Source organism: Podarcis vaucheri, assembly GCF_965113315.1.
Source record: "Podarcis vaucheri genome assembly, chromosome: 12".
NCBI lineage: Eukaryota > Metazoa > Chordata > Lepidosauria > Squamata > Lacertidae > Podarcis > Podarcis vaucheri.
The window spans coordinates 32,071,305-32,084,768 of NC_138750.1; the positions used below are offsets into that span (position 1 = coordinate 32,071,305).

The 13,464-nt window shown below is 41.1% G+C and overlaps 1 protein-coding gene across 1 annotated transcript in view; it reads left to right on the top strand.

Moving 5' to 3' along the window:
* MEOX2 (mesenchyme homeobox 2) overlaps nucleotides 1-13,464 on the top strand; it is a 62,972-nt gene that overhangs the window by 15,296 nt on the left and 34,212 nt on the right. The gene's annotated exons all lie outside the window — the stretch shown is intronic.

Genomic DNA, 13,464 nt, shown 5'->3' on the forward strand with positions numbered 1-13,464 from the left:
CAAATCAAAACACAGTCAACCTTCAAAATTTGAACTTCTATGAATTTTGCGATGCAGATCTGCAGCCAAGTAATGTGTACATATACACTTACATGCTTACGTAAAGTGTGCGCATAAAATGCATATGCAGTATTAGTGAAGATAGCATTCAAATATGTGTTAGGGGAACTTTCTTGGCCAAATGTGTACATTAGGCAAAGTTACATGCAAAAAAAATATATCTGTTTATTAGGAGAAATTCACACCAGAATGCTGATGAATTTTTAAAAGAAAAATAGCAAATTTCTGTGGAAATGTGTGTAACCGAATTTAATACTGGAAAATTGGAGAACTGAAATTGACAGATCCAATAATCCCTAGCACTAGTGAATGTCTTAGGTGGGGTGCCCCTGTTTGGTCATACCACTGCAGCTTACCCAGAGGCAGAGGTGAAGCAAGGTCATGGAGGTCCAAAGGCACTACTAGTTAAGCTAATCCTCTGCTCCTGACCATGTGTTTCCAGTATACCAACCTTCCTACTGCCGTGACCTTATCTCCTGGTAAGCAGCAGCAATGTAACTGACTGGAGATGAGGTGAACAGTGGCATCCCATCAAACCATTCGCTGCTGCCTCTGGGGCCCTTCTCCCGGCACCCTTGCTGTTTGATACCAGTGGCGTAGCGTGGGTTGTCAGCACCCGGGGCAGAGCAAGTAATTTGCCCCCCCCAACCCGTGGATTTGTGCCCCCTAACCCGTGGATTTGCGCCCCCTAACCCTAACCCCCAGATGTTGCGCCCGGTGCGGCCGGCCCCCCCTGCACCCCCCACGCTACGCCACTGTTTGATACATGGTGAGTAGGTATAAGAGAGAACCCTTTTTATTGTGGTGCCCAGAATGTAGAACAGCCTTCCCAAAATGATTTCTCGGATTTTATGGTTGAAGGGCCATGAAAACAATTCCCAGCAAGTCCCCCCCCCAGCTATTTGATAGCTGTTGCTATCATTGCAGTTATTTTTATTCTTATTTTACAAGTTTATTGGATTCTTAGCCACCTTGATTAGCATAGCATTTTGGAAGGGGGCAGTAAATTCAGGCATTTCTGTTCTGTTTCCCCACTCTCTCTCTCTCACTCTCTCTCCTGTGTTGGCATGGCTTTTCTGAAAGATTCTTCACTTTTGGCTGGTCTATAGAAGAAGCATACAAGCCATAGAAGTTTGACTTGACACTATATAAACCTATTTAAGATTCGGTTTGTTCTCCTTAGTTTAACATAAGTAATTATGGGGTTATCCCAACAGTAAATTTTATTAACGTAACTTATAAGATGGTCTGACTCTGTTTCTCATGAGAGCTAGTGCAGTAGTCCAATGGGACAAAGTCATAAGAGGACAATGGACTTGCTTGGTAGCCACAGGCCAGTTGTTGACTCAGCCTCAATCCTTCATCTGTAAAGAAGAAATGACAATCTCAGTTAACTGGGGGAATTGCATGCAGGTTCCCATGCACAAGGCTGCACAGAGTTGTTGAAACACACAAACTGAAGCCCACTACAAAATGAGACATTATGTTATGCTCCACTGCCTAATTTCTCCCCCATATGAACCTGTTTGGGCCCAAAGGTCAGCTATAGAAGCCGTGCTTGATATTACTGTAAGATCAGTCACATTAGAAACATGGGAAGAAGCTGCTTCATACAGAGTCAGATCATTGGACCATCTAGCTCAGTATTGTCTATGTTGACTGGCAGCAGTTATAGAGGATTTCAGACTGGGACCTGGTCCCTGCCCTCCTATCTGTAGTTTCCTGGAATTAAACCAGAGATCTTTTGCATGCAAAGGAAGGACATGCACTCTGACTGACAACCTCCTCTTCTATTTGATCTGGAAGTCACTGTCTTCCTTTTTGCTTTATTGCTTAATTGTGACTATCCACTCACTCACAGTTTGAGAATTGCTTTCTTAGAAAGCATGCTGGAAATAAACTCAGAAAGGTCAGCATAGTTTTTCATTAAAATAGCCATAATTAAAATAGGACTGCAAGGAACTGCCTGCCAACCTGAGTATAGTTAGACTGCTCAAACCCCACTGGTATAAATGGCATCCTCTAAAGCTGATTATAGTTTTAGCTTGATGATGCCTCATTAATTTTCATTGCGTTGCACAATACAGAGGAAAAAATCAGCGTGTCTCCCAAGCTTTAGCAGACTACCGTAGACTTCAGGTGATGTCCACTCAGAATGTAGCCTGGGAATAATTTCTTTATTAGAAATAGAAGGACAAGAATGTTCTGCATAAAATAAAGCTTCAATATAAATAGAGATAAAATCTCCTCCTGTGTTAGAAGCATTCCCCCCCCTGTATTATTCCCCCCCCCCGTACTATTTAACTGTCTGGCCCTATTAAAGAAGTAGGGCACTGATTTGGATATCCCTTCAGCTTTATATATCAACATTGCAAGCCATTTTGTTGCAGTACACTGTTTCAAAATCTGTTTAAATGAACTGCATTATATGGCTAGGAATTAACAATTGCTCAACGTGCTTACTGAGAAAAAATATTTAGAATTGTACACTCATATGTAGTGATGGGAAAACTGACACATTTCAGCTCAGAATAGGCTCAGCATAGCTAAGCTAACACATTTAACAAAGTAATAATAAGAAAATAAATTATTTTATTTCCAAGCCTCCTCATGCTATCATGAACATTGGTGCATAGGTAGCTCCTCCCAGAATCCCCCATGGCCCTTTGCAGATCTTCCCTTCCTCCAAAGCTTTCCCAATAGCAGCGGTTGGACCAGTGGTGTAGTGTGGGTTGTCAGCACCCGGGGCAAGGCAAGTAATTTGTGCCCCCTAACCCGCAGATTTGCGCCCCCTAACCCGTGGATTTGCACCCCCTAACCCCAATCCCCAGGTGTTGCGCCCGGTGCGGCCGGCCCCCCCTGCACCCCCACGCTACGCCACTAGGTTGGACATAGAAGTGAAGAGCTCTGGATGAATGCAGCATCCCCCCCCCCGAAAGGGCTGCATTTGCAGTCTTGAGGTGGTAAAAAAGGAATCACTTATTCCCAACTATTGAAAATAGTGTGCATCATAGAGGTACCACTAGATAAGATTCCTGCCAGGGTTTGTGCATGCATGTGCATACGTGCTAAGTACCTTTAAAGTTGGGGTGTGTGTGTGTGAGAGAGAGAGAGAGAGAGAGAGAGAGAGAGAGAGATGAAAAGGATTTCATTTCCTCCCTGTGGTTTTGTGAATGGATTTGAATGAGCAGACTGGTGTTCTGCACAGTTGACACCATAAGACACAGAAACTACTGTATATATCGCTCTATAAGATGCACCAGACCACAAGACGCACCTAGTTTTTGGAGGAGGAAAACAAGAAAAAAAATATTCTGAATTTCAGAAGCCAGAAAAGTAAGAGGGATCGCTGCACAGTGAAAGCAGCAATCCCTCTTGCTGTTTTGGCTTCTGGGATAGCTGCGCAGCCTGCATTTGCTCCATAAGATGCACACACATTTTCCCTTACTTTTTAGGAGGGAAAAAGTGAGTCTTATAGAACAAAAAACATGGTAAATACAAAGCTGACTTGACCGGAGTGGATGTGAGGGTATGTGACACAAAGACAGAAGGCTTTGCTTGTCTAGAATTTCCAAGCAAGTTCCACTAGTAGTACTATGAATGAGCACAGAACATGGAAGAACAAGGCCAACACTGCTTCAGCATTCCTTCCTGAAAGCATTGCGATTGGGGAATCCTGGTAAAAAAAAACATTCACTCTGATTAGAAACTACACCTACCACTCAAAATTCCCTTCTCTCCACTCTGGTGTTTTTCTTGCATGGCATGTTTCGGGAGATGTTTCAGTTTTGCAGCTGCACTGTAGCCACTGTTTTCATAAATGCCACAATTTCTGAAATTCCCTCAATCACTAAATCAGAGGTCCCCGCTTCAGTTCAGGGCGCTGCTTCATCTCAGACAGACCCTGAATCTGTCCAAAGCTGCCCGCTGTAGTTTGGGATTCATCTGAATCATATGCACAGCCCTATTGTCTGCTGCGAGGCAGAGGTGTATTTGTGGTGTCTGGCCACCCCTGGGAAGAAGAGATCTGTGTCCCTACAAAGAGAAACTATTTAAATAGATGAGACTCAATCCTGCAGACCCTGAATCATAGTTCCGCATCTTCCCACTAGGTGGGGCGGGTTGGGACAACCCCATACATATCATAATCCCTCACACACTCAACACCATTCAGGACAGTCTCTCCCTCCCTACACTTTTGTTTTAACTGCTTCTTCTATCCCACCCTCCCAAAATGGGGAGGGAAGAAGCAGAAGCAGCAAAGTTCCCATCTAGATCCCAGGAAATGCCTCCTCTTCCACTAATAGCTTTTCTGAATAAGGATGATCTGGGCTGACTTCTCCCTGTGTACAGCCATTCACGGAAAGACATGTGCGGCCTTTGGAGGAGTTCCTGCACCCTTAGCCCACAGCAGTGGTATCACTCATTGTTGGGGATTTAGAGCAGCCCAGTTAGTCTAGCTCATTTCAAAGAAATTTGTGGCTATCGGGGCTCATATTTAGCCTAATAACATTTCCCCAACATCACTTTTTGGGACGCGGGTGGCACTGTGGTCTAAACCACTGAGCCTAGGGCTTGCTGATCAGAAGGTCGGTGGTTCAAATCCCCGTGATGGGGTGAGCTCCCGTTGCTCGGTCCCAGCTCCTGCCAACCTAGCAGTTCAAAAGCACATCAAAGTGCAAGTAGATAAATAGGTACCGCTCCAGCAGGAAGGTAAACGACATTTCCGTGCACTGCTCTGGTTTCACCAGAAGCAGCTTAGTTATGCTGGCCACATGACCTGGAAAAACTGCCTGTGGACAAACGTCAGCTCCCTTGGCCTATAGAGCGAGATGAGCGCCGCAACCCCAGAGTTGTTCACAACTGGACTTTACTGTCAGAGGTCCTTTACCTTTTTTTACATCACTTTTTTGTTATAAAACCAAAAAGCTTAAGAGTCCAGTCCCCCTGCTGCTATTGCAAATGCCACCCATCAACTTTGCCATCCCTGGGCAATTGCCCCATTAATACATTTCAGCTGCAGGAGTGGCTAAAATGATTCAGCCTGAGGGCCAACCCATCTACCCATGGCCAACCCCCTGGGGCTGCATGATATGAGTGGTAGATGTGACTAAAATGGTGTGTGTGGCTATACCACATCCTTGCATACATGTGCACACACAGGACAACCCCCTTCCTTCTCAGCTAATATTTTTCTAAACCACTTTGAGGGTTTTTTTAAATAATCAAGTGGTTTATAAATGGTATGAAATAAATGAATAAAATAAATAATCTGTACAGATCAGCTGAGGAGGCGAGTTAGTGCTCCTCTCTGCTCATCAAACGATCAATATGATGATTAAGGAGATGGTGATTTGCATCCCGATAAGATTCCTGGGGTTTGCCTACCTCTGCACTGTGTCTACTTCATTATTGTTTTCTTTTTGCCACCACTGCCGAAATTGGTAGTGTCTAGGATATTTGCAGATAAGACCTATGTGCCTAATAACCAGATCCTGTACATTTTTATATTCAGAAGTAAATCCTGTAGTTTAATGGTTTTGATTGGGCTAGAAATCCATTAATTTCAATATAATTTAGGCACGCCTAATTTTATCTGGATTGCCCAGAAGTCAGTCCAGAGTTACACATGATTGTACTTCAATGATTTCAATGGGACTTAACTGGCCAATTTGTTTAGGATCAGGGTATTAAGAGTCTCAGCTCTGAAGACTGTAGCTGAAATGAGAATTAGATCATATGAGTTATACATTGGCTAGTCTATTGCTAGTCCCTAGAGGACTTTTTTCCATCTCACAAAAACCCGCCACACTGTTTGGCACAAACTAAAGACTCAGCTCAAGAGGCTTCTGTTCCAGGACAGAAATAGCAGGCAGAAATGAGTGTCAGAATTGAGATGCATTTCCACAGTTCTTTGGAGACATTTTTACAACTTTTTGTCTGAGCTACACCTGGCTCTAGCCAGGAATAAATCACCTAATTTTTATGAATGCTAAATTAATCTTACTTATAAAAAGCCAAACTTTTGTGAAGTAAAATAATAATCTTACGGGGATCAGCCTACGATAGTAAATCAAGGCATTATCCAAAGACAATAAAAGGATTTCACAGATGTTTAAGGTCTGCACTGATTTCTTGTAGGCACCTTGTCCATATGAAAGGGACTTAAGCAAGGGAGGCACTCAAGTATAGCTTTATTCAGACCAGACATGTATTGGGTGATAGTTGATTTACTGCCAGGTCACTTATGAATCTTATCAACCATCTCATCTCTTGCCTGTTATCTTAATTCTGTATGCTATAAAAAGATTGCTTCCAGTGGAGATGATTTCACTCAAGGGCTGTTCTACCCTGACTAAGCAAGGGCAGCTGCTGCTAAGGATAGAAAAAGACAATTGCATTAAAACATAACCCGTAGTTGTTGCTGCTGCTGCTGCTGCTGTTGAGGATGGGTTTGAAGGCAGCTCATCCTCCTTTCTCTTCTTTAGAATTAGGAAGCAAGGGCAAGGTAAATTTTCTTTGTCCCCCTGCCGTTTGTTCAAGGGAGCTAATTCCTTTCCTTGGGATTACGAAAAGAAAAGAAAAAAACAGGATTGGTGGACTCGCAACATCAACACAAATGTATGCTTCATTGTTAAGAAGAAGGAATAAGAGGCGATGGGAGAGAGGCACAGAAAACATCAGACTCTGTTCTAGACAGACTGTCCCCTAGGCTGTCTATTTCAGACTCAGTCCACTCCTATGATTGGCCTGGTCAATCTGAAAGCCCTGACTTAGATAGAGGAGTTTAATAAGCAAAGCCAAAAGTATATCTCTAGATTGACTCACTAACTGGATCTCCTCTGCTTTTCATATCCAGCTAAAGTTCTCACTTCTGTCTCTAACATTTGTATGTGGGGGGGAGGGGGGTACAGCATTCCTTCAAAAAAGCAAAAAACAAATGAAAACCCCACCCTGTTTTCATTGATGAAATATTTGGTATTGAGTGTGTGACTTCCTCTATGGTTTTCTAGCCAATTTCCTAACATTTTTCTTCCAAGTGCACACTAAAAAGACCTTGCCTTAAATTTGAGGATAACTTGATATGTAATAGCAATAGCTTATAGTATGTTTGAAGTTCTCAAACTTAATGGCAATGAACTGTACAAATAAACATGAGATCAATGAACCGCACGACACATGACAAACTGCTCTGCCGTGTATATTGTGTAGCATGTTGCTCAGGAGATACTTCTAAATGCATGATTACTTTCAGATCACATAATAAGCTGCATATGATTTTCTCACAGTGTTTTATTTTTTTAAAAGTCACATTGTACTTTTTTTTTGAGACAGTCAAACACCCCCCCCTCCCAAGAGCTTCATATGCTCCCCTGGTTGGAAAACACTGCTTTCAAATCTGTACCCTGCTAAAAAATAGGACTTTGGGGCTTTATTGTAGTCTTCTGTGCCACAGTCATACTGAAATTAGCCATTCCTCATCCACTCTGCCACCACTGTTCAAAAATAATCAGGCAACTAAGCAGACAACAGCAACAACAAAGCCCTGCCATATACTCACAGCTTTAAAGCAAATGAGCAAATAAGTAAAGGCACATCATGAAAAATCTAATGCATAATTCACTAGGAAGTTTGTCAGATATTGTCATGAATGACATTTGTTCAAGCCCACTGATTTTAACAGGTTACCAAATCCCTCTCATAAATAATGCTCTCAGGCTCCTTCTACTTTTCAAACATGGTAGACAGAAACACCATTTTAAAAGGGCTCATGGGGACAGAAGTTTGTTTATAAAGAGGAACTGCACTGTGATTTTTACAGGTGCGGTTCAGTGTTGCTCAGGTATGTAACTTTTGTTACTGTTACTTTGCCTTCATGCTAATATTTGTTGTCAGAATAGTTAGCTTCTCGAACCCAGGATGTTATCTTTAAACACATATAGATGACAAAAACAATCTTCCAGTCCCTTGTCTTGTCATCAGTGTATAGAAGTTTATAATATTTATTTATGCAGTTATTTATTTTAATAACTTTCTAGCCTGGAGAGTGAATTCCAAAGTTCTTAAGCCACCACTGAAACTTTCTTACTGGTGCACCTGAGGTTAGGGCCTCAGACACTGGCCTTAAAGTTTTGGAGGGCTTATATGGGTAGATGGTGCTTCAGATAACTTGGTCTGAAATCCTGTCAAAAGTCAAAACCAGTCCCTTAAATTGAGCCTGGAAATGAAGAAGGAGCCAGTCCCTTCACATTCATGTGACAATCTGCTACTAATGACTCCTGCATACTTAACATTATGGTATCTTTTCATTTTCATATATTTTATAGCTTCCCATTTCCCCATATTTTAAAAGATCATCACATGTACTTCCAAAGTATCAGAGCTCCAGATGACCCTTATTTTAAATGCTGCAACTATATTATCCCTTATTTTTCACATTTTGATCTTAGCAGACTTTTCCCTGGCCTCGTAGCTATGGCATTTTTCTTGTGTGTTGATTTTCAGTCTACCCGGCCTCCTACTTTCTTATCCTGTTATTTGCCAAGTAAGGTGGGTTTAGACTTTTTATACCAGTCTATACACCTCTTAAATACTTATTTTGGAAGGCTTGTAATTGTCTGTGCCTATGTACTTATTGAACTTGCTGTCTACTAATAGGCAAGAACTAGTAAATGTAAAGAAATATCTGAAAGGACACGCTGTTGAACTAATATTTTTATTCACCTCGGCATATTAAATAATTGAGAAGCTAGAAGGAGCTGGCAGAAAAAAATGAAGGCACATTGGAAAATGAGCAAGTAGCCTAAATATTCGGGTTCTTATGGATGGAAAAGATCTCTGCCAGGTTTACAAACATTTCAGTTCCGCCATTTGCGCAGTTCCTCATTTTAAGATCCAGAAACCAGTTAAGCAGAAGTATTAGAATTGCAATTCACTAGTTATGCTTTTGCTCCATTCTGCAACTGTAGTAGTAGTTAGAATTGATAACTAGGGTCACAGAACAAACATATGAGTTGGACTTTGCCTTGCACTAGTGCATTAGCCACTGTTGGGAAACTTGCTAGTATAGGCTGCTAGCAGTCTCTGGCACTCTATCCTAAGGGCTGCCAATGTTGTCACGACACTGCTACATTGAATTTTCATAGTAAGGGAATAAGATAGAAATGGAGGGTTTTAATATGAAAGTATAGTCAAGCTAAGTATGCTGCAAATAGAAGATATTTGTTGTGACACGAAAGCTTGCCAAGTGGGGTGGAGCCATGCAGCTCAAAGCTAAACAGAGCATTTTTCATAAGCATTCTTTCCAGGTTAGTCTTCTGCAACTCAAAATGTAATGACAGAATCACTCCAAAACCCTGCTGGGAAGCCCCATCCCATCCCCTTTCTTAGCAAAAGTGCTGAAAATGGAAGTGTTGTCCTGGCCACATCCTGACCTAGCTCAGTTAAGAAGTGGTTCTAATGGAGCATGAGTAATTTCTGAAAGTCTACCCAATAAGAAATACATGAAAAATGTTTTGTCTGTCTTGGAGTGTTCCTAATCCATGTGCTTGGATAGTTGGTAGGAATTGTTCTAATTTAGTTAACCCTATCTATAGATGTGATGCAGGATTTCCAGCAGACCTAGCGTAGGCGACCAGTTTTGCAGTTGTTTGGTTGAGAAGGCATACATCAAAACAAAATTAATCTAAATCAAAGATTATTTCACTCTGTATTTCTTCTAGGGGGGAAGAGCTGCCGGTACTACGTGCCCTTGAGTACGCCCCAGGGGAAAAACACTTATTTCACTTATTGGTTTTCATTGCCTGGTCCAAACAGCATCTTCATATTTAGTGAAAACTAGCAGTTTTGGGCCAGGTGCAGTGAAGCCTTGGATAGTGTGGCCAAGCCAGGGGAAGCTACAATAAACACAGTACAACCATTTTGGGATTAAGCAGGTTTATTGGCGCAGGCATTAGGTGTGTATCTTGTATCAATCAGCCTGTCTGCTGCTTGATTATTTAGCATCATTACCTAGAGTTAAGGATCGTCCTATGACGTACATCAGATTGGGGTGACCCTTCCAAAATAATCATTTTGGAAGGGTCATGGCCCATCAGTCGGCATCTGGACAGAAGCACCTTGCCCTGGATCCCTTTAACAGGATACCCTGATTCTTTGGATTCTTTGGCTCCCAACACATACATCCCCCATCCACCCTTGACTAAGGATCCATCTCAGTGCCTTAACTGCCATCAAGTTGTGATAGCTATGAAGTAGGCAAAGCCCCCATATAGGCCTACTTTGTCTGGAGGCAAATTCCTCTCTGGGCCCGAATACAGCAACCAAATACTTCCAGAGCAAAGTCTTACGCGAGGCCTGTCTGTGTACCCACGGGCAGCCCCTACAACATAACCTGTAGCGTAGGTGCCAGCTGTGGCTGAGTCCTGGGCATGGCTGACTTTTACAGCTTGGGAGCAGAACAGAGGGAAGACGTTTCCTTTGGTCCACTCCTTAAACTACTCCCCCTAGCTCGCCTACGATTGGCTGCAGCCAATGAAATGGAAGAGGAATCGATAGCCTCCCCTGTGCCGAACCGCAGCCACTGCTCCCCTTCAGCTGGTAGTAAGTGGTCCTTGCCAAATAGAGGAGATCTGGCAGTTGCTTCTGTAACTTCTTTGGCTTTTTCCAAGTGATAGAACTATTGGAATATTCATGCTGTTCTCCTTGGAGTGCTGTAATAATAAGGTCCTAAATAAAACATTCTTTAAAGTGTAGATTTTCTTCACTCTGCCATTTGTACGCATAGAATGTGCTGTCCCTTTTTAATAGGCCTTTGCCCATTTAACGCCTCAAAACTGCTGACAGCTCTGGTCTTTGCTTTCTGCGGTCTAAATTTGATCAGCTATGTTGTACAATTTATCTTGGCTCTCAAAGAGGTTTCATATTAATTTTCACGCTTTATTGCTCCTATGTAATATTCTCCACTGTCTGGTTCTCTAGCTATAGGAACTACTGATACACATGCCATATTCGAAAGGGTCTATAGCCAACAATTAAGGATCTGTGTGTGTGCCTTAAGAAAAATCTGAGCATCTAGTTGTTTCCCTTATCGCCTGAAATGATCCCAATATGTTTGCTTTTTTTGCCAGATCACATAATGTTTGCTATTTAGTTAATTATTATTATTATTAATAGTAATAATAATAATTCCATACACCTCTCAAGCAATTCACAAAATGCAATAAAAACAGCCTTTAAAAAGTTGAAAAGACCGCAGAAAATAGCAGATTACAAAAATAATAGTGAAGAGATGCCCGTGGCAGAGACCTAGTCATCCAGCTGGGAAGAGGGTTTTTTGCTTCAAATGCACAGGTTCTGAAATGCTAGCTTGATTTTTCAGCATATGGGATACTGCATTTTTATATAGTTCTGAAAAACTGAAAAATTTACTATATGAATGAGAAGAGAGGGAAAGGCTGAATTTCAGAGATATAGAGCACCAACTTTTACTGCGAGTTGCTATTAGTGTGGTTAGAATCCAGACTGTGCAGGATGGTGTGTTTGTGTGTGTGATGTCCGCATAACCAATAAATCTGTCATCACCTACTGGCCTCCATTTCCTTTGAAATAAACAAATCACTACGAGACTCTTTGAAGCAGCAGACTTCCAGGAAACACAAAAGTCACTTTTGCTTCTTCCATTGAGATAAAATAGTCAGTAAGTGGAAATGAGCTGCAGCTGAAGGAGTCCGAGGGTTCCTCGCACCTGCTGGAAAGTACAGTAGGTTTCCACACAGCAGGAATTCAAACAAACCTCAGATCATTGCATTTGGCGAAAGTGAACTTGCCTAGCCAAAGGAATGAATTGTAGAGCTTTCAAAACGACTAAAATAAAGCCAATTCCATAGGACCATAGGAAATGTGAAAATGGAAAGGAATCCAAAAGGAAACCCAGCTAGGTCTGTCACTTCCATTGAGCTGGCTGCTCTTTTCTTTACACTCCTATTAGAGCCTTCGCATTTATTTCAGTATCAGACTTATTGGAACAGTCCACAATTTTCTCTGCATAATGATAATAATGTGTTGGCAGTTCTCTAGGTACCTTCACATGCCCATTGGTGCTCTGCATGTTTGGGAAATTATTTTGACGGTTTGTTTTGGGTTCTCCCTTTCTATATGCTTTGTGAAGTTAAATACCTAATTTAGCCACTTTTTCACTGGTTAATATCGCATTACGCAAATGTTTCCAGTAGAGCCAGTTTTGGTTACTTTGTGCTATTTTCATTACAGAATGAAAATGGATTGCAAGTGATACAGTTTCCAAAATTAGTGTTCTGAATGAAAAGCAATCACCTGTTTAGTAATATGCAACCCTTATTTGCAGTCGATTTACCATTGAAGTATGGAACATGGTGCTGAATACAGAATTTAGCATCCTGGGAAACTACAAATACATGGGGGAAAGTCAGGTTGCAGTGTTTAACTGTTTGATCAGGTGGATTAATTGGTTAAAAACTTTCATGAGTACCCTGATGAATCATTTTTTTTTTAAAAAAAGTTAAATTTTATTTTTAAAAAGTTATTATTTTTTAATATATGTGCTTATAAAAATGGGAGATGGTAAGCTGTGGCTTACCGACTCACTCAGAAGGGAGCACCTCTCCTAAGAAGACAACTATGCCTATAACACACATGTAGCACACTACCACTGACTTTTGTAAAGTCAGCAATAGGCAAGAGAAGATTTCCTTTTTAAAAAGGAAAAAGAATACTTTATACATAACTGAGGCATACTTGGGTTTAAAAATATAACGCTGTCACATCTAGCTTGGAATAATTTTTCTAATTAATGTTATAATGGTGTTTTTGCCTTCTTTCTTTCTTTGTTTAACTTTATACATTTTACATTTTTAAGTAAGGCACCTAAAGCATTTGATACTGTGAAGCTAAACACTTCATAAACTTCACCTGGTGTTATAACGTAGGTAAATGCAGAATATGTTCATTAACTTTTTTGGTAGCTATCAGTGCAATGCAATCATCTGTGAAAGATGTTGAGGAATGCTTCATGTACATGATTTCAATGCTCTGGCATTTGCTCAATATGTAGCATGTCCATTTGCAAGCTTCTTTGTTCTTTTCTGTTTATTTTTATTTCCACCGAGCATTGCCGTGTTTGCTATAGGCATTTTGAAATACAAATCAAATGATTTAAACATATATTTCCAGACCTCTTTAAAATGGCTTGAAAATAAATGTAGAAAAAAAGGAACAAAGAAATCTAAATAAGCACAGGTGCACTTCTCAGGAAGTATGAAAGAGATCCTTTAAAGATTTTGAATCATGTCCTGGGTGATTTATTTGTGTAACTGCTAAACCACCTTACTGCAGGAAGGAAGAAAAAAAATTAAGGACTATTAAACA